General features: G+C 34.8%; 1 pseudogene; it reads right to left on the reverse strand.

Moving 5' to 3' along the window:
- The window catches only part of LOC122755075, a 36,796-nt pseudogene extending 20,207 nt beyond the window's left edge, over positions 1-16,589 (reverse strand).
- Between the last annotated feature and the right edge of the window lie 9,185 nt (positions 16,590-25,774).

Consider the following 25,774-nt stretch of genomic DNA (forward strand, 5'->3'; position numbering starts at 1 on the left):
CTTAGCGAATCTTTTGCCTTTTATTTTTGGTTTTTGGTTTTGCTTTGTTTTTTTTTTACTTTTGTTTCTTTTGCTTTTCTTTAAAAACCCGATTTTGTAAACTAAGTGACTTTTCAAAGGCATTTTAAGTATATGCTATTGAATATTGAATCTTGCTTATTGAAGTCTTATTTCTTTTTGATGAATTAATCACCACTTTAAGTATCTGCTACTGTTATACTAGAGAATTCATGTATAAGATGATGTGGTCTACTTGCTAAAAGAAGATTATGTAATAATGTCTAAAAGAAGATTATGTAACAATGTCTAATATAATCAGCTATTTACATTCGTTTATTATTTATATGTCATTATACTCTGGGTATGGTTTGGAATTATTGTATATATCACTAATATATTCTCAGTTATGCAGCATAGCACACATTTTTACCATCATATTGTCTTTGGTGAAATTAATGAGATTTCAGAAATATGGAAACTTATCATTTCAGAGACTAACTTGCTGTGAACTCTGATGCAGGCCCTGGAGAGAATATATGTGCAACAAAAGGAGAGACAGGTATACATAAGTCCATGGTTTGCTTATGATGGTGACTATGTAGAGCACAATTACTAGGCACAGTCCAGTATTCATCCTCTCTCCCTCCTAATTTAACCTAATTTAACTGAACTTACTTATCTTTTTATCTCACTCAGTTGAATTCACCTGTGGCCTAGCACAATCACTGGCTGTCTCGGAACCATGAGATATGGTATGATAACCTTTCCATAACATTTTCAGGTGTCATGAACACATACTAAATTTGACTTTGATCCAGACACATGGTGGTAAAAAGTGTTACTGATTGCAAAATGCTATGCTAAGGTTTAGTAAAAAAAAAAAAAATACAGCAATTCAAACAGTTAAAGAAGAAATCCAGCTTTCCAGACCAGAGTCCAGAATCCAGAATCCAGACCAGAGTCCAGAATCCAGTTTTCCAGACCAGAATCCAGTTTCCTCCTGATGACATCTTACCACTTCAAGAAGACAAGAGAACTCAGAGACTTTATATGAACTGTTTTGCTTTATTAGCTTTTACTATCTCCTTTCTGTTATATACTATCTGTAACATGTACTCTCTGCAGAGGCTCTCCCTTTGCAAGACTAATGTCAAAGCGTCGGTTCATGAGGAAAGAAAAAAAATCGCCCCTCTGGACAAAACTTTCCTCTCTTCCTTTTCTGTATTGTTGTTCGCATATTATTAGTCAGCAGAAGTTATTATATTCTTTTTACTGTTCCATCAAGGAAACATTCCATTTCTTGAGGAAGCAAAGGGGGGAAATGTGGTAAAATATGAAAGTTTTTAACAGTCGGTTAGGATAACTGAAAGACGCCAGTTTTTCAAGGACCACCCTTTTGGGGAGGAGATGAACAGTCCGCCTGCTGCGCATGTCAGACTGCCTGCCGGGTACAGTCCGCCTGCTGCGCATGTCAGACTGCCTGCCGGGTACAGTCCGCCTGCTGCGCATGTCAGACTGCCTGCCGGGTTTTTTGACTTCCGGGGTGGAGAGAACGGGAGTAGCCTTTTTTGCGGGCTTGGCGGGACTCCGGGCGGCGCGGCACAGACGGTCTGACTCACTCCAAAGGTGGCCTAAATCGGTTTGGTGAGTTTTTATAAGGAATATAGACTAAGCCTAGATTTAAGACGATTTGTACTGTATTTCTGTTTTCCTATCCTTCTAATCAACAACACCTTATATACAATAAAGGCTCTATCTAGAAAACCAGAAGCTTCTTCCATTTACTAGTCTGGGAGATGAATTAAGGGAAGGGTTAAGTAGGGGAGATTTATGATCTAATATCCAATTTTAAATCTCACAGTATGGATAATTGGATGCTATTATGGTGGGCTGCATTTGGTCTGATTATTCCTGACACTTTGCTTATCACAGTAAAATCTTCAGATAAATAAAATAGCAACTCACTTCCCTTCACAACAAAGGAAAAACTCAGTGATCACAATGATTGGGGGATTTTGAAACTATGCTAAATTCATATGGTAATGAACAGCTGGGATGTTTCAGTGACTCACTTGCTAAAGGGAAAACAATTCCCAGGTTTCCCTACCATCTTTGAAAACTTGCAGCAAGTTTCATATTGAGCCTCAAAAGCCTATATATATATATATATATAAATTATTTACCCAACCAGTCTAAAATTGTTTAGGATGTGTTGTAGTAGGAGCTTTAAGAGGAAAGGCCAAAATGTGTACCTGCTTTTATGATATTTCATCTCTCCTAATCTTTAAACACACGCAAATACTTAGATGTCTGTTTATGGATTCAGGGATGTACTGCGATTGCTTACTCTTTAGCTGTTGATACAAGGAGGGTTAAAGCTGATTGAGAATTTAGTTTTCAAATCAACCCTAAACATGGATCAAATGTCTTTTCATGGATGAAATAGGACTAAGTCCTGTGTGGTATACAAAGGATAAATTATTTTCCCTTCCCTCAAGGAGGTTACATTTAAGTAGAAGAGACAAGTTGAAAGGTCTGGAAAAATAGTTAAATAATGAAAGACATGAAAAAAAGTTGCTTTACTTTCTTTTATGACTTAAACTTCTTGGAACTAAATATATAGATATGAGGTACTTTTTTTTCTTTAAATGTTATGAATTAAGTTATAAAAGCAGTTCAGAAAATGCCATTGCTTTCATATCAGTGCAGCATGCTTACTACCCAATTCATCTGTACCAAAAGCTGGTTTGGTATGGAATGATTCAGTTATTGTGGGACCAACACTGATAAGAGACTTTCAATGGGAAGCAATTCAAATACTCCTCATTGTCTATTCAGCCTGCTGTGTCATGAATACATGAATGCATCCAGACTATATTATGTTAATCAAGTATACCAATGGCAGGTGTCTTGAGAAATACAACTCTTTTCAGAGAGTATATCAGCTTGTACTTGAATAAAAAAAGAAATTCCAAAACCAAGTGGCAATATTTAGAGTAATATTCTCTTTGGAATTTTCAAAGTAAAACACATCCAAACATTAACCATGTTTAGTATCTATCCATCATTCATGGCAACCCATCTAATTATGTGATTTTTTGTTGTTTATATTTTGTCATTTGTGTGTTCTTTGACTATTGGTCTGAATCATTGTAATATGTCTTAATAGCTATTTGACTATACACTCCTTAAAGTCAACAACTATATATTATTTATTTTCTTCATCAAATAACCTAACGCTGGAAGATTGAAAAGAGTAAGGAACTACCATGTTTGCTAAATTAATAAATAACAACCCAGAATACAAGGCTTGAGGCTAATTCTGTGTATGACATTTTTCATTGTCTTTTAGACACTTTTAAAATTGAGAATGAGGATATTGGTGGGACTGATACCTGAGTACAACTTAATTAGAGTCCTAATAAAATGAATAATCACAATTACAACTATTACTAGTATGATACTGACTTTCTCTAAATCACTCATATTTGGTGATACAATTCATATGGTATTCACAAAGAGAATTTATTTAATCAATGCATCAAAAAAGCAATCAGTAAGTCAACAATCATTTATTAAGAATTCACTTTAAGTCAGCTAGGTGGTAGAGTGGATAGATCATTTGCCCTAAAGTCAGAAGGTCTTGAATTCAAATGCAGTCTCCAAGACTTACTAGTTGTGTGGCTGTGGCTGAGCAAGTCACTTGTCCCTGTTTGCTTGAGTGCCTAATCTCTAAAATGTACTGGAGAAGGTAATAGCAAACTATTAGAGTATCTTTTTCAAGAAAACCCCAAATGGGTTCAAGGAAAGTCACACACCAATGAAAAGACTCAACAAAATATAACAGGAATCATGCTAAGCCTTTGATGACACAAAGAAAGGCAAATTATACATAATTATATGTATAATAGTATAGATAGAAAATAATCTCAAAAAGGAAGTGATAGCACTTGGGGGCCTTGTTGAGGTGGACCATGAATGGTTTCCTGAAGAAGGTAGGATTTAAACTCAGTCTTGAAGGAAACCAAGGAAGTCAAGAATCATCACATATGTGTGTCATGGATTTCGCACATGTGTGTATAGGCAGGGCCTTGTGGAAAATTTCAGGCATGGGGGACATGTAAGAGAAAGGACAAGGACAAAGCTAGATAAAATGCCCAAAGAGTCCTGGATTTGGAATCAAGTGATTATGCTATAAATCACAGAAAAATAAGAGTAAAGATATGTGGCTGGAAGGGGACTTTGAGATTACCTAGTCCAAAGGGAGAAGAGAAGTAGGAGTCCCGCTATGTATAATTAGGATTAGGATTATTAATCTGAGATTTATATAGAATTTTAAGGCTTGAAAAGTGATTATTGAATAAAATCTCATTTACTCCTCATAACCACCCTTATGAGGTAAGTACTAAAGATATTCCAATTTTGCAGATGGTGAAATTGAGATAATAAGGCTTATTGACATAGTTATGGAGCAGGCATGTATCAGAGGCAAGATTCAAATGTAGATCTGCCTGATTTAGACAAGTCCAGCATTTTATCCAATACTCTACAATGTAATGTGAGATTATGCCTTACTGCCTCTTTCTGAGCTTTAGTTTCCCTTTCTGATATCTAATGTCTCTTTTAAGTCTGAGCCATATGAGCCTATGATCCTATCAAATTCATTCAACACATTCCTATTATGGAGACCAAAAACCAAGATAATCAGAAATACATTAGAAGGACCACAAGTCATTTACCACATTTTTAAACCATGAGATTTGGAAGATTTTTAAACAGACTTAAAAAAAGTTTTGAGTGCTTCCATTGAAATTCTGCTTGGGTATTTAAAACCATTTAAAACCACCTGTTTGTGCCTTCAATTTCTCATGTTGCACACATAAATGTGAGTTTTTGCAAGCAAAAACAGATGCACTCCTAAATTGTGTCAGCATATTTTCAAAAGCCTACTGAAAATGTGTCCTCATATGTCTGCAGACTTTGGTATAACTTACATCAGTGAGCTGTATAAATTGGTTTCTTGAATTTCCATTAATGCAAATTATCCTGCCAAGAAAACACCCTGAAAGGACCTGTGAAATCACAAGGGGTATGATAACTTTCCTAGGAGTGAGTTAAAAGGGGCAAAAATCTTGGTAGCTTCTTTTTCCCCATCCATGAACTGAGCTTGTTTGAAAAAAGAGATGCATGTGATGGCTTAGGACCAAAATATATGGTTTGTTTTTATGCATTTGATAACACATGCCACTGTGTACAGCAGCTGCTATATGGTGGGCTGAGAAAGTACTTTAAACATATGTGGAAGTCATGAAGCAAAGTTAAAGATTGATGGCTAAAATATCTGCAATATTCAAAACCAGCAGGAAAGGAACAAATTAAAATCCCTCTTCCTTCAGGGCCCAGTGAAGCTTACACCTTTCCCCTGAGCAATCCCTGGCATGCTCAACTAAAAATGACTTCTTTCTCTATGAAACCTTCCTACCTCTTCCTTTGACTTCTCCTGTGTTCCTAAATGCTATTCTCAATGCAGAGTCATACTGCAGTCAAAAGAGCCTAGACTCTGAAGTCAGCAGACTTACGTTCTTCCTCTCATGCTTATTACCTCTGTAACTTTGGGCAAGTTACCCAACTTCCCCAGGACTTAGTTTCCTTATTTGAAAAATGTAAAATTTGCACTAGATGGCCTCTCAGGGACTTGCAAGCTGAAGATCTATAATCTTTTAATTTGGGTTCATCCCACCCATTCATGTTACTAGGACCTATTTGACTCTGAATATGTCAGTTGCCTTATCTAGACTTCTGTTTCTTAAACTGTAGAGCACTCAGTTTGGAATCAACAGCCATAGATTTGCATTCTTGTTCTACTTTAGAACTCTAAGTGTTATTTTTTCTGTCTCTCAGTTTCCTCACCTATACAATGGAAATAAAAATGAACATACCTCCTTCAAATGGATTATAAAAACTTCAAATGAGCTTATATATACACCACACAAAGTATGGAATGATGCAATACAATTGTTATAATATGCTACTTCTGTTCTTATTAATTTGTAATTGCCTTGAGGGAAGGGCAAGATATTTTTCCTTCCAATATAGCCAACAATTAGGGACAGCTAGGATAGAGTGCTGACACTGAGTCAAGGGGACCTGAATTTAAATCTCACCTCAGATACTTATTAGCTATGTGACCCTGGGCAAGTCACAACCTCAATTGACTTAAACATCCGGGGCCATCTCCAGTCATCCTGATGTATATCTTGCCACTGGATCCAGATGACTTTGGAGGAGAGAGTGAGGTTGATGACCTTGCACAGCCCTTCCTCACTCAAATCCAATTCACTGTAAGTCATGATATCACATGATGGACAAACAACAACAACTAAAAAGGATTATGCTTTAAAAACCCCTAAACCCACGATTTCTTTGGTATTTTCAAATCCTAACATAGAAATTAGCTTCTATCCAAGCAGATTAGTAACTTTGAATTTTACATGGAATAGGTTAAGTGACTTTCCTATGGTAATTCAGCTTCTATAGTATATATCAGAGTTAGAATTTGAACACATCTTCTTGACTAACAAGAGTGCTTTCTGTACTACAGTGTGCTTCCTCTCATTTTGCTAGAGTAAGTGCTTAATAAATGTTTCTTCACTTGGAGTAAAAAGATTGTTGTTTGTCCTTCTTTAATGATGTCATAAATTGTAGTGAATTGAATTTAAGTGAGGGAGGTCTGTTCAAAGATACCAACCTCACTCTCTCCTCAGTACTACTGGTGATGGTCCTGGATTTTTTAAGACGATCAGGATTAAGTGATTTACCCAGGGTTACCCAGCTAGTAAGTGTCTGAGGTGAGATTTGAACTCAAGCCCTCCCAATTTCAGGTCCAGTGCTCTAACCACTGTGCAGCCTATCTGCCCTACTAAAAAGAACTGAAATGATAGAAGTACTGGAGTTTTGTTTTGTTTTTTGGGGGAGATATTCAATTGGTCATGTTAACAAATGCAGATACAAACTGTCAAATATAGTATTTGCTACTGATGTTGGCTCTGGTCATTCTTGAATACCTAAATGAGGAAAAGAGAGACAGCAAAGTTCTTCCACTCTAATTCTTTGCCCAAATGACACTGTCATGTTATATTAACATGAAGCTGTGGATTTGAATGTACTACCTGCTTTGACTCAACTATTCCCCAACCAAGTGATGTAGGTAAAGCTTTTGTGGGTTTCAGAGAAACCTCATTTCTGTGCATATTCTATTCACTATCAATATCTTAATCCTTTTTCTTTGATGAATTTTCTATCTTCAACATGTTCAGTCTCTTATAAAGAAGGAAAGTGAGCTAACCATCATTAGATGATGACCTTTCTAGTGCCCTTCTTCAATTTAGGGTTAAGATAAAACAGTGAGAAGAGGGCACATGTTTGGAAGTAAAAGAATCTGGATTTAAATCCAACTCCTCTATTATTTACTTTCTGTGTGACTTTGAGCAAATTAACTAAACTTACTCAGCCCCCACTTTCTTCATCTGGAAAATAAGGGAATGGTACTAGATGGATATTAACATCTATTCCATTTAAAAAATCTACAGATTCTCTATCCTTTTTAAGCCAATCTCCTATATATGCTGATTTCATTCCGGAATCTTGTTCTCCTGCCTTAACTTTCTACAATGTACCTTCTTCTTCTTCTTCTTCTTTTTTTTTTTTTTTTGGCAGGGCAATGAGGGTTAAGTGACTTGCACAGGATCACACAGCTAGTAAGTGTCGAGCGTCTGAGGCCAGCTTTGAACTCAGGTCCTCCTGAATCCAGGGCAGGTGTTCTATCCACTGTTCCACCTACCTGCCCCCCACAATGTACCTTCTGACCACTTCTTCTGAAATTGTTTTCCTTAAACTTACAAGTGGTCTGCTTCAAGCCAAATTGAAATGATTTTTTCTAAGTCTTTGATCTCTTTGGCCACCTAGCCTAATGTGACATTGTTACTCAAATTCTCCATTTTAAAATATTTTCTTCCATTGGCTTTGGTGACCCTGAATTTTCCTATTTCTTTTCTTGCTTAGTTAATTAATCTTTTTCTTTCTCTTTCATTTCTTTTTCTTCATTCTTACAACCGCCAACTGTGTGTATCCCATAAGTCTCCTCTGAGATTTCCTCCCTTAGAGATTTATTCTGTTTCACAGGTAGATTTAAAATAACTATAAAATGGTTTGCATAGTAAAATGACTGAATTTTAAATCAAGATGTCCAGGCTGAAATACCATTTCTTTCTATCATCACTAGCATCATTATTACTTTTTGCATTCTCTTTATCTTCATTATCCTAATTGCTTCATAATTGTATGACTTTGGTCAAATCAATTAACAGGTATCATTTTATTTTCTCATTCATAAAAACAGAGTTAAATGAAATAATTTCTCAAATACTTTCTCTTTAAATATTCTGTGATTCTACAACTCCAGGGATTTGATCTTTTCCCATGCCCTATGACCGAAGTTCTAGTTTGGGATTTCAGAGTGTCTATAGAATATTTTCTAAGGATCATAGATTTAGAACTAGTGGAGATTTCAAAGTCCATCTTAACCAGAGATTCAAGGGAAAGAACCCTTGACTTAGAATCAATGGTACACACTGGAGTCCTGGTTCTAACCAATTAGAACCTTCTGAAGTCATTGAATTTCTCAAGGCTTTTAATTGATTAGATATAAAATGGGGATAGAAATAGCTGAAATATTTTCCTTAAAGGGTTGCTGTGAAGTTCAAATAAGATTTTATATATATATATATATATATATACATATATATATATATACACACACACACACATATATACATATATATGTGTGTGTATGTATATATACACATATATATGTATATACATATATATATATATATATGTAATGACCTTTGAAAATCTAATGTATTCTGTTCTGATTTTTTTATCTTATGATTGAAAGACTGAAATCCTAATATTTACAGATCACATAAGTAATTGTTTGCAGTGCCAGAATTGGATCCTAAGACCTCTGATTCCAGGGAGAGCACTCATTTCATTGTCATGCATTTTTTCCTAAATCTTTTGGCCTTTATTTTAAATTCAACATGTCCCAAAACTGTGATTTTTGCAATCAGTTCATTTGCCCCTATGGCCAGTGCTTCTTTCCAATTTCCTCATCCCTGTCCCCAGTTTCATCTCTTCCCTATTCTCTTAGACTTAGAATCTCTGCATAATTTCCTCCCTTTCCTTTCACCCTTATACCCAGAAAGTCACAATGTCCTTCAATTATCCTTTTAAATTTTCTCTCATGTCTATTTATTTCTCTTCATTTCTACTGTTTCTGCTCTCGTCTGAATCAGGATCACCCCATGGTTCAATTCATTTTCTCCTCAGACTTAAAACTGAAAGGCTTTTAATTTTTTCTTAATTTGAATTTTTTTAATATTGTGACCTTTGGACCACCTGATAAATCTAGCTTTTTATCTCTTAATTCCTGCAAATCTTGCCCAGATAGGTCTCCTCTTACTTCTCTAATCCATCCTGAGCACCCCTGCCAGATCAAACTGCACAGTCTTTTCATCATGACTTTTTCCTGCTTGAGAACCTACTTTTTATTCCTAACATATGAAATACAAACTCCTAGGCTGACATTAAAGACCTACCATCAAATACTCCCATCTGACTTGCCCAGACTCTCCCACAAGTCTAGGACATGTTGATTCTACCCACACAATATCTTTTGAATCTATGTCATTTTCTTCATCCAATCAGCCACTAGCCTGATTTGTTTTCTTATTACCTCACACTTGGACTAATAACAACAATTTAGCAATTGGCTTTCCTTTACTTTCCATCCTCCACACAGCAATTAAAACATGTTACTCTCGTACTCAACAAGTTATGTTGACTTTTGCCAATGAATAAAATATAATCTTTTTTTTTAATTTGCATGGCAATGAGGGTTAAGTGACTTTGCCCAGGGTCATACAAGTGTCTGAGGTCAGATTTGAAATCTGGTCCTCCTGAATCCAGGGCCAGTGCTTTATCCACTGCTCCACCTAGCTGCCCCCTGATATATAGTCTCCTGATTTGGGCTCTTAAAACCTTACAGTGTGATTCCAGTCTACTTTTTCAGCATATTTCACATTATTCTCCTTCATATACCTGTTTTCCAGGCAAAATGGCCTCTTTGTTGTACCTAACATACAACATTCCATCTCTCACTTCTCTGCTTTTGTATGGTCTATCGCTCTTTCCTCAAATGCAATTCCTTTTTTATGGTTGACTTAAGAAATTATCAGCTCCTTTTAAAACTCAGCACGTTACCTCCACTATAAAACTCACCCAGATCTCCCCAACTGCTAGTGCCCTTCCCCTCAGAAATTACTGTGTATCTACTTTGTATCTGTATATACATGTAGTTACATATATAGGTATAAATAATATACACACAAATAATTTCTCCATATAATTTCTCCAATAATATACATACAAATAATTTCTCCAAAGTAGATACTAAACTTCTTGAAGGCCAGAAATGCTTTACTGTCTTTGTATTCTTAGCACTTAATACCCGGAATAGTGATCTTCCCACCACATCCAGCATTCTTTGTAAAAAATATGTGCTCATATCATGATTATTTTTACTTTTATTCATTTGTCATATTCCTTCTTTTTGGAATATTCTTTCTCAATTGATGTTTTGTGGCTTTTTGCAGGACGAGGCAGTGAGGGTGAAGTGACTTGCCCAAGGTCATATAGCTAGTAAGTGTCAAGTGTCTGAGGCTGGATTTGAACTCAGTCCTCCTGAATCCAGGGCCAGTGCTTTATCCACTGCTCCACCTAGCTGCCCCCTCTATTTATTCTTTATCTGAAATTTATTCTGAAGTTAAATAGTCTGAATTATATTTATTGACTCATTTTCTTATGATTTTAATCTATATACTTCATATGTTTACCATATACCCTCTCAGCTCAATTTTAAGTTCCTTAAGAGAACAATGACCATGCCTATTTCTCTTTTAGCCCTCACATTTCCAGGATTACAAGGGAAACAAAGCTGTTGTTTAATAAATGCTCATTGAATGGATTAATGAAAGAATGAATATTATTTGACCGATATAACTATCCTTTTCCTTTTCAAAAATGAATGTCTGGGACACCTAGGTGGCACAGTCGATAAAACACTGGTTTTGGAGTCAGAAGGGCCTAAGTTCAAATGTAACCTCAGACACCTGACAGTTTCCAGCTGTGTGACCCTAAAAAGTCATTTAACCTTGATTGCCTCGTCCCTACCCCCACCCTACCCCCGGCCCCCAAAAAGTCTCCTATTTGAATAGTGACATTTTAAAGAATTGAATAATAAAGTAAGATTTTTTTTTTTTTCCGGCCGGCCAACGTCCCGCGACGAGGCCTGGCATGCAGAACTCAACAGCAACACCCCTTCGGGAACTGCTGTCGCCAGAGGACTCAACCCTGGACAGGCCGTTTCAGTAGAGCAGGAACTGCCACTCTCCTCCACAGCCAGGGCAGGGGGTGGGGGGGAAGCTAAGGACAGGCGTGAGCCTGTCTTAGCATCGTAAGTAGTCTCCCTTCATCTTCTGCCCAACAGCCCTCCCTCGCGGGACCATGGTCACCATATCGATCGGAGAATAAAGTAAGATTCTAAAATTTTTCCAGGAGAGGTGGTTGTGTCAAGTCATTCAGTCAGTCAATAAACAATTATTAATTTTATTCCTTTGTGACAGACATTTTGCTATGTTCTGTGAATAGGAATACAAGTAGAAAGGAGCACTATTTCTTCCCCTCAGTGATTTTACACGCTAATGAGGAGGCAAAGAGAGTAAAGCTACATAGCATAGGGGCATTATAGAGAAAGTGTGAAGTGAAATCCAGAGAGGAATGAAGAAATGGTTGTCCTGAGCGCACACTCTATATGGAAATTATGGGAGAAAATTATGAGAGAAAAAGAGAGAAGGGAAAAAGAGACAGACATTCAGAGAGAGAGAGACAGACAGAGACAGAGACAGACAGACAGAGGCAGAGAAACAAAGAGAGAAAGAGAGACAGAGACAGAGACTGAAAGAGACAGAAGAGACACAGAGACAGACAGAAACAGAGAGAGGGAGGAGAAAAAACAGAGAGAGCGAGGCAGAGACAGAGGCAGAGAAGAAAAGGAGGAGGAAGATACAGAGGCAATTCTTTCAGTGTATGAATTTGAAGGCTGAAATATCTAGGATGAAAACGTTTCTGAGGCCTGGAAGAAAAAGTTCAGAAAAAAACCTGGAGAGTGATGCTAGAGTCACATAGAGACCTCATCATTCTCGAAATTGATGGGCCATAAAAACAAAACAAAACAAAACAAAACAAAACAAAAAATCCTTCATCTTGGATTTTTGTTTTTTGTTATTGGTATAATTTGGGTACTCTGTGTATAATAATTTTTATTCCTGAATAAAACTGTGGAGTGCAGTAGATAAAATATAATGAATGGTAAGAATGGACATAATTTATTTTTCAAGTTGAATACATAGGTGAATAATATTGTCTTCAATATCATTTTGTATACCTCTGATTCATGTAAATTGTACTACAACTACAACCAGGTTAGTTAATTTTTGTTTTGTTTTGGGGGGCAATGAGGGTTAAGTGACTTGCCCAGGGTCTCACAGCTAGTAAGTGTCAAGTGTCTGAGGCTGGATTTGAACTCATGTCCTCCTGAATCCAGGACCAGTGCTCAATCCACTGTGCCACCTAGCTGTCCCAGGTCAGCTAATTTTTAAAGGGGTTTTTCATTATATTGTCAGAAGGGTGAATAAATGCCCATTCATAGCAACTCTTTAGGAATGCCTACTTCATTATTGAGGGGTTTCAATCTGTATCTCTTAAGGAAGTACTAACACCTATAAAATTATAGATCGTTGAAATATTAAATTGTAATGAAATTCATGGTAAATGATTATTTAATATTTATATAATTATTAGTTTCTCCAGGGATATTTAATACTTAAAATTATCTTTGATCATACTGATTCAAATATTCAAATGATAGTTATCACAAACTATTCATGCCTGTATTTTTTCCATATCTTTCTATCTTTGCAATGGTGTCAACTCAATATGTAGAAATTTTTATTCTCTCTTGATGTCAGAATAATACTATTGGAACATTCTGGCTGTCCAACCATTATCCTTCACTCTCACTACTTGAATTCTCTTTCTTCTCTTTCCATCATAATGTTTCTTGCTAATATGTTTTACTTCATATCTGATTTTGACTTCCTCATTGATTTCTTTCTTTCTTTTTTAAATACAACTTTATTTGGGGCAGGATAGGGCAATTGGGGTTAAGTGACTTGCCCAGGGTCACACAGCTAGTAAGTGTTAAGTGTCTGAGGCCGGATTTGAACTCAGGTACTCCTGACTCCAAGGCCAGTGCTCTATCCACTGCGCCATCTAGCTGCCCCTCCTCATTGATTTCTAATTGTAGTCTGTTCACACCCAATAAATACTTCTCTATGGTCTCTGAGTGATTCTCATTTTTATATTCCATGATTCACTGACATATAGCCACATCACTATAATGATGTCATTAAAACAAAACAAAATAACAACAACAACAAACTTTGCTTTTTGTGGGGAATTTGGAATCATGTAATATCTCAAAGTCAATACAGCCTCCTCTCCTGTTTATCTCTGAATCTAACTCTTTACAATTGTACTGTCTATCTTAGTTATACATGCTGAGAGACAAACTAAATGCATGTTTAATCATGGTAATAGATTTTCTTTATCCAGTTGGGTTTTTTTACACATGAATAGTATGAATGAAATGGTTTTAGTAATTATATGCTTCTCCCAGAAGGTTCTATAATTATCTAGAGCTTGAAGCAATCAGTTAAAGGTCATGTCATTAGGTAGGTAGTATGGTGGGTGTGCAGAGTTTGGTCACATTTTAATAGAGTGTTAATTTCGAAGTCACAGGGACCTGAGTTCAAATCCTGACTCAAACATTTACTGATTAGCTATCCCTGGGCAAGTTTCAGCCTCAAATTGCCTCAGTTTCATTATCTATAAAATTAAGATAATAATAACACCTAACTTCCAGGGTTTTTTGGCCAAAATAAGTTAAATACACATTATGATTGCAAATCTTAAAGCACTATATACATTTTGGCTAGTATAATGAAGATACAGGCCAATGAGGTCTTAATAGTATTTTATTTTATTTTTTCCAATTACATGTAAAGTTAGTATTCACCATTAATTTCTGTAAGATTTTGAGTTACAATTTTTCTCCCTGTCTCCCAGTCTTCCCCCTCCTCCCTTCCCAAAGACAGCAAACAATCTGATATAGGTTATACAGTACAATCATGTTAAACACGTTTCCACATTAGTCATGTTGTGAGAGAAGAATCATGAAAAAGAAAAAAAAACACAAGAAAGAAGAAACAATAACAAAAAAGTGAAAATAGTATGCTTCAATCTCCATTCAGACTCCATAGTTCCTTTTTGTTATAATTTTTTTCCAGATTTATAAAATGTTTGGTAGTTTGATTGATATGGCACTGAATAAGTAAATTAATTTCAGTAGAATTATCATTTTTATTATATTAGCTTGGCCTAACCATGAGCAATGGATATTTTTCCACTTCTTTAGATCTAATTTTTGCATGTGAAAAATATTTTATATTTGTATTAATATAGTTCCTGGATTTCCCTTGGCAGGTAGACTCTCAAATCTTTTATTATGTCTACAGTTATTTTAAACAAAATTTCTTTTTCTATCTCTTGCTGCTGGGATTTGTTGGTTATACATAGAAATGCTAATGATTTATGTGGGTTTATTTTATATCCTTCAACTTTGCTAAAGTTGTTCATTGTTTCGAGTAGTTTTTTAGTTTATTCTCTAGGATTCTTTAAGTTTACCATAATATCATCTGCAAAGAGCGATAATTTTATTTCCTCTTTGTGTATTCTAATTCCTTCCATTTATTTTTTCTTCTATTTTTACTAAAGCTAATATTTCTAGTACAATATTGAATAATAGCAGTGATAATGAATATCCTTGTTTCACTGCTGATCTTATTGGAAACACTTCTATCTTATCCCCATCATGTATAATGCTTATTTATAGTTTTAGCTAGATACTGCTTATCATTTTAAGGAAAGCTCAATTTATTCCTATGTTTTCCAGTGCTTTTCAAAAAAAAAGGTTTTTTTTTCAAAAACTTTCTCTGCATTTATTGAGATAACCATATGATTCTTGTTAGTTTTGTTATTGATGTGGTCAATTATGCTGATACTTTTCCTAATATTGAACCAGCTTTGCATTCCTTGTATAAATCCTCTCTGATCATAGTGTATTATCCTGGTGATATATTGTTGTAATCTCTTTAATATTATTTTATTTAGAATTTTTGTATCAATATTCATCAGGGAGATCTATCTATCATTTTCTTTCTGTTTTTGTTCTTCAGTACCATATTTTTCCCATAAAATGAATTTGGTATTACTCCACCTATTTTTCCAAATTGTTTATATAGTATTGGAATTAATTGTTCTTTAAATGTTTGGTTGAATTTATTTGTAAATCCATCTGGCCTTGCAGATGTAGGACTCAGTCTTTATAATATTCACAATATATTCTGCCTAGTATCAACTCATAAAAAAGCTGGGTGACCCTGCTTCTAGAAAAGTATGATGGAAGAGTCCTTGTCATCAGAGAATGAAAAAATTATCTTTGTGTTCTATTTCCTTACTGCAGAATGAAAAAAACAAACATAATTTGGATAAAATGTATGAACAAGTGGACACAATTGCTTTTCTCAGTGGTGAACAAGGCAAGAACTGTTGGGGTCATTCAGGTGGTAGAAACTCTTAGATCTTTTCTCTTACCCTACAGATATATGGTCATGTACAAATGGCTCTACTGTTATTTGGTCTACAATTCTGTGAGATTCGAATGTTAGCATAGTCACTAAAAGTTTGGAACTAGATTCCATATAATAGTCTACAAGAAACCATTCCCTAAAGATTGTCTGTTTGATCCAGTATGGCAGTGGATTGAACCAGAAATCAAATCACGATGTCCTCCAATCAATGGAGTAATTCATATGTTGGCCATGCCCCACACACCTAGAGATAACTTGGTTCAGGGAGTACTTTGTAAGAACTACTTTAAGTTTTAATCCAACATTACTGGGGATTGATTGGTTGAGTAGAGATCAGTGTATCCCAGTTCAGGGGTGTATATTTGTATTTATAATGTCACAAAACTAATTTATTTTAATTGGTTAATTGATAGCAATTGGTCAAATTTATAATAAGGAGATGTAAATTTTATAAATGGTATCTAGGAGTGAATACTGAATGGGACCTTAGGAGTAATAGTACTGGAAATACTCCTCCAAATCCTCCAGTTACCCCTAGTATACTGAAGATTAAAGTATAGACCATACTCTTGGGAACTAACCTTCAATTCCAAATTGAGACTGAGATAATTGTCCCAGAACCAATACTGCATCATCAGGTTGTTGTTTTTTTATCATTTCTATCTGTAAACAGGAGTTTGCTATACACAGGAAATCCATCTTAAACTTGGAACTTTGGTCTTTCTATTTCGTTACATTGATGAACACCTTTGTCAATAATATGGCTCTCTGGGGCAGCTAGGTGGCGCAGTGGTTAAAGCATTGGCTCTGAAGTCAGGAGGACCTGAGTTCAAATCTGGCCTCAGACACTTAACACTTACTAGCTGTGTGACCCTGGGCAAGTCACTTAACCCCCATTGCCTCACTAAAAAAAAATAAATAAAATAAATAAAAAAAAATAATATGGCTCTCTCTTTTCTGGATGGTGTAATGTTTATGGTCAGAGAATCATCAAACAGGGTTATTACTCTTTTTATATTTCTCAAAGAATCTTAAATAATTTTGAAATATGTGAGACAACCTTTTGAAAAAAAAAAAAAAGACCCTATGAGGTTTTTTCTTCTCCTAAGTCATTTTTTTTTTAAATCATGGACAAAAAACCCATGGTATTTTTTTATTTGCTTGTTTTTCAAAAATATATTTTAAAAGATATTTCACTGATTTTTGTTTTTAGAACATTTACATTTCAGCTATATTTTCATCCCTTTCCACTCAATATAGTATAGTTTTAAAATAAATAAGAAGAGAATATTTAGCAAAACCCATCAGTATATAAAAAGATCTAAAAGTACATGCAATGTTCCAATACAAAGATTCCAAATCTTTTTTTATAGGAGTACATGGGGAAGGGAGAATGAGTTGTTTTTCTTCAATATTTCTTGTTTAGGGCCATGCTGTCTCTTCATAAATTTTCAGTATTGACCTTTGTTTGTTTTGTGGTTGTTTTCACTTGTATTGTTGTAGCCATTATGTATATTGTTTTCTTGAAATTTTTTACTTCAATCTGAAACAGTTCATGCATGATTTTCCTTCTCAATCATCATATTCGTAATTTCTTGGAGCACAATAATATTCCATTATATTAACGTTCCATGATTTTTTAGTCCTCCAACAGTTTATGAACATCTACTTCTTTTTTAACAATAATGTCTTGGAGCATGTGTTTAGAACTGGAATCTCTAACTTTAAAAGTTTGTGTTTTAGTCCCTTTAGTTGCATAATTACAAATTGCTTTCCAAAATGGTGTTCTTGATTCACTCTTCCACCTGCAAGGCAATAGCGTGTCTGTCTTCCCATCACACTATTCAATATTTTCATTCGTATGTTTTCATCTTTGACAATTTGCTAAGTATGTGAGGAAACCTGAGTTGGTCTTTTAAGTGCATTTCTTTTATTATTGTTGATTTGGGGCATTCTCTTCTTTTGAGAACTGTTTCTTCAGACCCTTTAGATATTCTGTACTGGAGAATTTATGTTTGAATAAAAACACAAAGGAAACATATTATCTTTGTCTTAGAGTAAAATGATGAAATAGTATGCATTTTATATTACTTGAAAAAGTCTATTTGTGTATAGATTGCTCTCACCATATTTTGTATGAAATGGGAATGTATATAGTTTAGGAGTTATCAATATTCTTTCAGCCATGTTCTTTTAAACATTAACAAAATCTGAGTTTTTCCTACGTCTTACTGTCATCTCCTATTTTAGATAACTTGTATTTTATTTTTCAATATCTTCATAGTTATGTCCCTTCTCATATTCGCTTTTCTCTATATTTAGTTCAGTGCTCTTTCTTTTCCCATCTTTGATCTCTTTTTTGGTTTGTTTTCTACCTTACTACCTTCTCTATATGTACATCTGAAACTATAATATCAGGGTTCAAATATGTTGGTTCCATTGTTTTTGATGGAAACAAATGAATGATTTTTATAAATCTTTTCCATTTTTAATGTTTTCTTCCTTTTTCCATATTCACCTTAAGTGTCCTATTTTTCTTAGCTTAGTATTTGACAAACACTCTTTGAATTGTCTTTCTATTATTTCTGTTATAAATATAAGAAATAAATATCTCACTGATAATTTTTATACTTTATAACATAACTTCTTGACTCTGTTTATCATGATATTTGTGGATGATGGTGAGTTCTGAATCATTTTACCCTTTGTAAATCCATTTCACATGAATAAATGGAAATCTCTTAGTAAAGCAAAAGTATTTTCATGATGAGTTTAATTACTTTTGCTACCAGGCATTCATTTTTTACTTTACTTTCTCTTTCTTTTCTTATATCCTCATCAATTTATTTTCTCCTTGGACATAAAACTGAAAGCTTTTAATTTTTAATTTAAAATATTTTTAATAATGTGACCTCCTGACTACTTAATAAACCTAACCTTTTATCTATTAAGTCCTTCAAATCCTAGGGACTTTAAATTGTGCAAATCTTATTTGGTTCATGGAATTATGATGTTACTTGTGATTTTAGTCCCAAAGTTTGATAATATTTTCATTGTGGAATCATGAATTAAAAGTCATGATCCTAATAATCCATAATAAATTGCTAAAAGATAATTTAAACTTCTGAGAGTTTGATTATGTTAAAGGATTAGGAAAAAGAAAGAATGAGGATGTCCAAGTACCAACAGAGCAAAATGCAAATTCTCAAAATATCTGATTGTCCATATATGTGCTTGTATATGATCATAGTTTTAAAAAAGAATAATGATTTTTATGATTATATTTTCTATTAGAAAGGGGTAAAAAACTTCTATGGTAGGTACCTAATTTTAACCTCTAGGAGACCTACAGTTAGGTCAAGCATTAAAATTTGAACCATAGAATTATGGTATCTGTTGCTACATGTGGCATATTTGGAATGTCATCATATCTTTCTTGGTTTCATTTTCCTCAATAAAACAAGAATATAGCTTGACAAGATGAATGCTGAGGTATGTTTCAGATTGAGATCTACTATCTTATGATATTCAATTTAATACACTGTTTCAACTAAATATAAATATAAGCTTATATATACTTACATATATGTATATACACATTCATACTATATATGTGGGTGTGTATGTATGTATGTGTCTACACACACACACACACACATATGTGTATGTATACTGCTACATATTTCAGGTATATTTGTCCATGTTGGATTTGGTTCAAAATTCAGATGCTGGGATTTCATCACAGTTGGAAATACATTATATTTGGACCCCCTCCGCAAATGCAGACCACAATTCCTGCCTCAGTTTATAAGTCCTAAGGAGTTGCTTGGGGTTCATAGAAATTAAGTGACTTACCCTAGGTCACACAATTAGGCAAGAATGCCCCCCCACCTTTTCTAGCCCTAAATTTAATACTCTATCTTATCACACTAAGTCCATGTGAAAGGTGACCTAAAATCTATGTAAACAACCAATTTTTTCTTTAGATGAAGTGCAATGTTGTCATTTCTTTGAACTTTTCTATTTGATTTCTGAACACAAATGTAAAATTTTATATTCTTTCCTTTTTAATTTCATATTTTAGGTTTATATTTATAAAATATTTTCTTCTTGTATCCTAATTTGGTTATGTATAATGTAAACTTTTGCTTCCCACTTTGTGTCTCCTAAAAATTTAATAAGCCTGACATCTATATCTTCTTCTAAGTTACTAATGAAATATATTAATAGCATGTGGCCAAATATAGGTTTTTAGGCAACTCCATTACTTCTTCCTTCAAAAAATCTATTCAACCAGTTATGAATCCACATGTTATCATCTGACCCATATCTCTTGATATTTTCCACAAAAATATCATATATGATTTTGCCAAATGCCTTGTAAAATCTAGTTAGAACAATATTAATAATGATTTATTTATTTACTAGCATAATAACTATTGAAAAGGAATCACATTAGTTTAACTTATTTTTTCCTTAATGAAGGCATGCCATCAGTTCATGACTGCTTGTTCCATTTCTTGAAATTCACTAACCATCCTTTAAAAAATATATTCTCGCAGTGGATAGAGCATTGGCCTTGGAGTCAGGAGGTCCTGAGTTCAAATGCGGCCTCAGACACTTAACACTTACTAGCTGTGTGATCCTAGGCAAGTCACTTAACCCCAATTGCCTCACCAAAAAAAAAATTCTATTCCCCTATTAATGAGTTTTAGCTCATTGGTTTAAATTTTCTTGCTCTAATTTTTTAATACTTAATTTACTCGTCAATATTGTATTCAGTATTCAATTCCCAATGTCCATATTCCATCAAGTGTCATTGGCAATGTCGCAGGAAATTTGTCTGTGAGGTCTATCATTATGATTCAATGATTTTTTAAAAAGCAAAGAACTTTTGAAGCAGCTAGATGGCACAGTGGATAGAGCACCGGCCCTGGAGTCAGGAGTACCTGAGTTCAAATCCGGCCTCAGACACTTAACACTTACTAGCTGTGTGACCCTAGGCAAGTCACTTAACCCTAATTGCCTCACTAAAAAAAAAAAAAAAAAAAAAAGAAAAGAAAGGAACTTTTATTGATCTTGAGGATACGAGTTAAAAAGTTAGATAGTCTTAATCTCAGGGAGCTCACTTCTTTTTTTTTTTCTTTTTTTTTTTTTTTGCAGGGCAATGAGGGTTAAGTGACTTGCCCAGGGTCACACTGCTAGTAAGTGTCAAGTGTCTGAAGCCGGATTTGAACTCAAGTCCTCCTGAATCCAGGGCTGGTGCATTATCCACTGCAGTACCTTCTTAATAAGGCAGAAAACACTTATAAGAAGTTTCAGATAGAAGTCAGATGTAAAAGCCCAATGTTAAATTGCTAGGATATCAATTCCATGGGGAACACAAAAAAACAACCATTCATTTTTACGTTGAATTGTATGATAATGGTAAAGTCTTTGCAAGAACTTTTTTCCCATTTGTTTAGTATACCTATGACACTTGAGAGGTTGCCTCTCCATAAGGGCTGCTTCCCTTATTGAATATAGAAGGGAAAAGCAGTCATGATCTTTGAGAAATAGTGAGCACTGGTAGATCTGGAATTGTTAGATTCATGGTCTGAGGGTGATTCCACCAGGGTTGGAGGGGAAGCAGTATTCAGTATGGTGGAGATTATTAGGTGCTCCTAAAATATATTTCTTTTTTCCCTTTGGGTATCTTGCTGCTTCATCTAGGCTGAATTATCATTATACTTGGATATAGCCCACCATAGTCTTGAAATAATCCGGGCAATATGCTGCTTTAATATTTCTTTACTAATCCTTTGTGCTAATACTCTTATTGTGATTTTGTATTCTCTCCTTTCTAGGCAAAGGACTGTTCTTTTTGGTCAATAAAACAAAAATAAAATGAATTGTGCCATGCTTATTTAATTATGTTGACCAATATAGTTGTTTCAACCACTAAAATTAGCTGTCCTAACCCTCTTTGCTTCTCCCCTGCTTTTATTTTAATAAATAGTTCTAATTTTTTAATTTTCTTTAGCTTCTCAAACCAGAATAAGTTCATTTTGAGCTTTACTACTTTTGATGCTATTCTTTTATGACCATGTCTCACTTTTCTATCCTTCCTCTGTTAATTGTTGCTGGTTCCATATTCTGTGAACATCTATACCTTTCTACTTCTATTCACATATATATGTATTTTATATGTATTTTGTGTGTGTGTGTATCCAACATTGTTGATGAGTTTCCTGTGAACCTATATCAGTCTTTTTGTTGTTGTTTTTTGTTTGGTTTTTGTTTGGTTTTTGCAGGGTAATGAGGGTTAAGTAACTTGCCCAGTGTCACACAGCTAGTTAAGTGTCAAGTGTCTGAGCCTAGATTTGAACTCAGGTCTTCCTGAATCTAGGGCCTATGCTGTATTGACTGCACCACCTAGCTGCCCTTATATCAGTCTTTTTGGAGAACAATCATTTTTCTCATTAGCAGATTTTTTTTCAGCTATGCGCCATAATTGCATTTTTTGGAGAGTGTTCTAGCTCTCATGGGATTTCTCTGTAGAAATATCATTCTTCAGTACTAAACCTGAAACTTCTGAAATTCTCTTCCTCAAAATTTGTAATGCAGGTGTGAAGAGAAAAACTAAATGTGTGGTCACCTTAAATTAGAAGCTTTAGCGCCAGTCTTTAGGCATTAAGCCTTTATTAAAGAATATTAGGGGCAGCTAGATGGCACAGTGGTTAAAGCACCGGCCCTGGATTCAGGAGTACCTGAGTTCAAATCTGACCTCAGACACTTGACACTTACTAGCTGTGTGACCCTGGGCAAGTCACTTAAACCCCATTGCCTAGAAAAAAAAAAGAATACTAGAATACTAGGTATTAGTAAAAAGGAAAACACATTGAGTTCAGAAAGTTAAGAAAAGGCCTATCTAGCCTACACTTCCAGTCTGATCTGGTTCTTCCTCAAGTCCTCCACCACCAGCATGCTTCAACCACAAACTCCCCAGCAAACTGAGCATGGAAGCTTTTTATAGGTCCAGAGCAGAGGTGGTCCTTACACACTGCTTTAAGCTGAGTGGTTAGTGTCATTCAAATCCATTGGTTCACTGGACTTAAAGGGTGGTTTTGTGTTGATGTTGTAGTCCACAGCCTCTGAGAACATATTATCTTGGGAGTCAGGAAGGTATGGTTTTAATGTTCAAATTTAAGTAAGTTAATCAGCAGAGTCAGTCAGTCTCACTTAATTCAATCAGTCTAAATTAATCTCCTCTGGTTGGAGCCTTTGGGCTTTGACAAAAAATCCATTTTATCTTACACAAGTGAAACTTCGCCAAGTTGTCTCTCCTTTAACATAAATTTTAAGATTGAATGGTCACTTCCTCTCATGATTCAGAAATCACAATGGGGACCATATATTGAATAGGAGATTTCCTGGATTCTAACATCTTTTGATGGTTTATGTTATTATAAAACAAGTCAATAAATAGTGAACAATTCCATTGTAGGGAGAGAGTCTCAGTTGATGGAATAATTGAACTCTTATACCACTGCAATATCATATGTCCATGTGAGGATATTGATGTTTTACCCAACTTTCTCATCTACTTCCTCTTTTTGTCCAGATGGTCTATGGTATTTTCTAATGAAAATATTGCTTCTATTTCTATCTCCACTGCCCTTAATCAGTATGTTTAACCATGTTTCCTTTTTCATTGTTTTTCATATGTTCTTACCTGAGTATGTCTTCTTAATATAATGGCTAATTTGTATTTTTTTTTGGCCACCTACAGTAATATTTCAGTATCATTTCCCACCAAGACTTCATTTTTTTCCTATTATAGTACCTTTAGTTCACCACAATTTTTCCACTTCCTTTGTCTATTTGCATGTTAGCTATTGAAGCCATAGTTGTTACTGCTGTCTTTTCCTAGATGTTAGCACTTATGAATTTCTAGATACATCTAATGATATTTATTACAACACTACTAGTTACCTGGTTACTTATCTAACTTTCATTCCTATGCAAAGCAGTCTCCTATCCTTCAAAATTCACTCTGCCTCCATGGCCCTAAGTAGCTAGCTCTTCCCCAAACTTCTGTTTTAATAAGGAGGAGAAAAGTACAGAATAGCTATGTTGTTGTTTTTTTTTCTCTTCCTACTTCTCTCTTGATTTTTTGAACTTCCTTTACAATGCATTTGTTATGGTAGCACTTCCTTCCCCTTTTTAGCCCCATTTTATGTGTTGCCTTCCCATTTAAGAAAATAATCTCCTTGAGGATGAGGACTTTACCATTCTACTTACATTAGTATTCCTAGTTATTAGCACAGTATCTGGCACATAGTGAGCTTTAATGAATGCTTATTGACTTGACTTGTTGAACATACAGATGTACTTTTTTTTTCCTTTGTCATCTTTTTTAGTTCCCAAAATTGGCTGTCACCTCAATCAGATACAATTCACAATTGGTGCATTTATCCACTGATATAAATCTGAGGTTGCATCACAAATGTCTTTTGTGTCTATCTTGGCTGCTTTATTTTGTGCAGGGATCTTCTTCTACTCCACAGTTTAGAATGATTTCATAAACAATTGGAGCTGTTTATCCATTTCCCAGTTATGCTGAAGCTGACAGGTAGACTTGTTTTCCTCTCCTTACCTGCATCCTGTTTCTTAAGGAAGGTTTTCTTAGAATATACTTTTTTTTCTTAATTTGACAACATATGTTGAACATAGCAACCCATTTTCATGTAGTTACTTAGCAACGGTTTTAAAATAAACAGAACAAACCTATTTCTCCACATTATACCAGAATTTATCTTCATGCTTATAATGCTACTACATCCCATCACTTGCACCATGCCTTGAACCCTTATTTTTTTATTCTCAAATAAGATGTACAGAGGCCTTAGCTTAGAATACCTCTCAACATTGATTCTTTTTAGTGGATGTTTATTTTTATTTTTTGGTCCAGAGAGGTTCCAAAAACCATATTGTTCTTTATCATTATCAGAATTTAAAACAAAATCTTTCCATCCTAGGATTTGAATAAACTGAAGAAATATCCTTTGGTTTCATGTCATAGAAGCTATAGCTTCTCTGGGCATTGACTTGAACTATATGTATTTCCACACCCTTGATAAATCACTCTTTCAAAGACTTGTTGATCATTAATTTTCTAGCCAGAAATGCCAAACATGTTTTTCTTATCCCTTGATACCTGGTGTCTTCCATTCTCCTTAAAGGAAACATATCCTACTCATCTTAGAAATTCCCATTACTCTTTCTGTTTTCAGTTTTTTATGCTGTCCTTTCTTCTTTTGTAAGTATTAATTCCCTAATTAATTGATATTTTGTTGGTTCAGTCAGGAAGTTCATGTACATTTATTAAGCCTGTATTAGTGGCAACACATAGTATTTCACATTTTGTGATTCTCTTGTCACTGTTCTCTTCCTACAGGAAGGCTAATGTGGAAATATGGAACCAGATGGAGACAATCTTACTATATAGCAACTTAAGACAAAGGCCGTTAGGTGGCTCAGTGGATTGAATGCTGGGTCTGGAGTCAGGAAGACCTGGGCTCAAAATTGCCTTCAGATACTTATTAGTTATGTGACTTTGGGCAAGTCACTTAACTATTGTATGCCTTTATTCCCACAACTCTAAAGTAGTAATAATAATGCACTGGGCAGTTGGGTGGTACCGTGGGTAGAACAATTGTCCTAGAACCAAGAGGACTTGATTTTAAATGTTGCCTCAGGTACTTACTAGCTGTGTGACCCAGGGAAATTAATTTATCCACGATAATTGCTTCAAAAAAATATCCTGAATAATCATAGCAACTACCTTCCAGGGTTATTTTAGATACTATTTGTAAAAGTGCTTAGCCTAACATAACTTGAGG

The sequence above is a fragment of the Dromiciops gliroides genome, chromosome 4 (assembly GCF_019393635.1).
Source record: "Dromiciops gliroides isolate mDroGli1 chromosome 4, mDroGli1.pri, whole genome shotgun sequence".
In the NCBI taxonomy this organism is placed as follows: Eukaryota; Metazoa; Chordata; class Mammalia; order Microbiotheria; family Microbiotheriidae; genus Dromiciops; species Dromiciops gliroides.